Source organism: Spermophilus citellus (assembly GCF_964194105.1).
Source record: "Spermophilus citellus genome assembly, chromosome: X".
Lineage (NCBI taxonomy): Eukaryota > Metazoa > Chordata > Mammalia > Rodentia > Sciuridae > Spermophilus > Spermophilus citellus.
In genome coordinates this window covers 135,393,756-135,396,685 of record NC_138190.1, presented here as the reverse complement: position 1 = coordinate 135,396,685, position 2,930 = coordinate 135,393,756, and the positions used below count along the sequence as shown (strand labels likewise).

The following is a 2,930-nucleotide window of genomic DNA, read 5'->3' as shown; positions in this document are numbered from 1 at the left end:
CACCATTTGACCTATCTATCCCACTCCTCAGTCTATACCCAAAGGACTTAAAAACAGCCTACTACAGGGACACAGCCACATCAATGTTTATGGCAGCACAATTCACAATAGTTAAACTGTGGAACCAACCTAGATGTCCTTCAGTAGATGAATGGATAAAAAAAAATGTGGACTTCCAGGAAAGAATGGGCAGGTAGAAAATTGTGTGTACTTGGCGAGTTTCACTGCTTTCCTAAATATTTCCTGCAGCCCAGTGAGGCAGAAACGTGAGGACATAGTGATGCTGCCACTGTTGGATCATACTTATTCGAGCTCCCCTAGGACCATGTTGGTAGACTTTAAAACTTATGTAGATCAGGCATGTAGAGCTACTGAGGAATTTGTCAATATTTACTATGAGATAATAGACAAAAGAAGAAGGGCACTTACCAGACTATATTTGGACAAGGCCACTTTAATATGGGATGGAAATGTTGTTACAGGGATAGATGCCCTAAATAATTTTTTTGAGATGTTGCCTTCTAGTGAGTTCCAGGTCAATATGTTAGATTGCCACCAAGTCCATGAGCAAGCTACCTATTCCCAGACTACAGTTCTTGTTGGGACCAGTGAAACTGGGAAGTTTGATGAAAACAAACAACATTACTTCAACCAGAACTTTCTGCTGACTGCTGAATCCACTCCTTATAGTACCATGTAGAAGATTGCTAATGATTGCTTCCGTTTTCAAAATTGGGCTAGGAGTTAAAGGGGAAAAAGTCAATTCTTTCTTCTGCTAGTTCCTGAAGCAGAAGTCTATGTGAATTAGTTCATTTAATTAGAAAAAAAAAAAGCATTGTATACCAGTTTGTGCTGAAACTAAGTTTCTTCAATATATTTTTTTTATTCCTAGCAGCACTTTTCTAGCAGCTGCCAGTTTGGATTGTTGCCCTTCAGAGCTTTAATGCTAGTTTTTTACATGCCTTATAGACATTCTAGTAATGACATTCTTAAAGTAATGTTAAACATATGATCTTGCTAATAACATACTCACTGTGAACCCAGTCTATCACAAAAATGGAATCCTTTTGTAATACTATCTATGGGCTATCAGCACAATATAACTCTCTGTGCATAAGTAGAATTTGTTGTTGCTGTTGTTGTTGTTGTTGTTAATAGGTTAAACTTTTAGTAAATCACATGCCTATTTTCAGTTAACACTGGTAATGCAGTTGCAATATATAGTACAGTTTACCAGTTCATAACTACTATAACATCTAAGAATTGTATGTGGAATATTTAATAAACTTTTTCATGTTAAGTTTTCTTATTTTGCATTGTTACTTTATAAGTTAATTAATAACTAAACAGGTAAAAAAGGTTTTAAATTGACACATGATTATTGGGTGCATTTGGTGAATTAAAACTTCTTAAAAATATATCTTTGCAGCTCCAAGTCTAGAAATTTTGGTAACGAGTGCTATAAGAACTAATAGCTTTAGTGGGAGAATGGGGAATGAGAAATACAGAAATATCCAAGGTTGAAGCAAAAAGTGAGGGGGGTGACCAAATGGTAAATTTTTTGTACTTGTTTACTACCTCCTAAAATATAAACTATTTTTAGGATTTAAATCACTAAGTTAAAATGTATCCTTATGGGCTGGGGATGTGGCTCAAGCAGTAACGTGCTGGCCTGGCATGCGGGGGGTACTGGGTTCGATCCTCAGTACCACATAAAAATAAAATAAAGATGTTGTGTCCACAGAAAACTGAAAAATAAATATTAAAAAATATTCTCTCTCTCTCTTTCTCTCTCTCTCTAAAAAAAATGTATCCTTGCCAAATGTCTTGAGTGTCACATTTGTTCTAAGAATGGTTTTTTAGGGCTGGGGCTGGGGCTCAGCAGTAGCGTGCTTGCCTAGCATGTGCAGGGCTCTGGGTTCGATCCTTAGCACCACGTAAAAATAAATAAAAAATAAAGGTATTGTGTCCAACTACAACTAAAAAATTTTTTTTAAAGAATGATTTTTAAGGTCTTTATACTTTACCTTATACTTTCACCATCATATATCTGTTCATTCAAGAACTTATGGGGGTAAAATATCAGCAATCAGCCTAACCTGTAACAGGGTCTAAAAGGAAAGTTGGAAACAAAGCGATTGCTATCTCTTTGTGACACCCTTAACTTCTAAGTCTTCCAGTGAATTTAAGGCCAAAAATTCCTATGTATCACCCACCCCAAAATGAGTGATTCCTCACCCCGATGTTTTGTGCTGTCAACTGTATTATCTATCATTTAAAGTTAAAATTATTTGGTTTGTGATTTGTTCTTCTGCTAAGAGCCACAGCCAAGTAATATGATGCATGGCATTTTTGGTTGAAAGGTGACGCCAGCTATCCATTGAGATGATATGATTAGGTTAAGATTTACATTCATATGGATATTGGACTCCTGCTGTTCACCTTGGCCTGCTACAGGACTCATGTTACGGGACTCCTGGAGAGTTCCCATTGGTTGGGGAAGTGCAGTAGGAGGGAATTCTGGGGGAGGAACTTCCTCTGGGGTTCCAGGAGAACGCCGCGTGTGTGGATCAGCAATCTTCCCGGGGGCGTACGGGGCATTGGCGGCAGTTTCAAAAAATAAAGTTTGTACCCGTGTGAGTGGCTCGTGATTCTGTGCCCAGCCAGACTGCGGCAATTGGTGTCCCGTGCAGGAGACGCCTGAAGCTTGGAGGTGAGTAAAATTGCTCGCCCCTGAGGGAAGGCGAGAGAATGGGTGACCATTTCAAAAAACAATGTGTTCTTGTTTTGATTTATTTTGTTTTTGTTTCAAGCTGCCTATCCCTAGAATTTTCTCAGGCAAACTGGGAAAAATGGTTGGCTCAAGGTTTGAAGTTGTTCAGCCCTGAGAAAGAGAAAATTGATACAACTATTTTTTGTTCCGTTTTTGT

General features: G+C 38.2%; 1 pseudogene across 1 annotated transcript; it reads left to right on the top strand.

Moving 5' to 3' along the window:
• Nucleotides 1–325: 325 nt before the first annotated feature.
• Nucleotides 326–748, top strand: LOC308639558 (NTF2-related export protein 2-like; annotated as a pseudogene). The gene has a single exon. The product of its transcript is annotated as an NTF2-related export protein 2-like (transcript).
• Nucleotides 749–2,930: the final 2,182 nt, after the last annotated feature.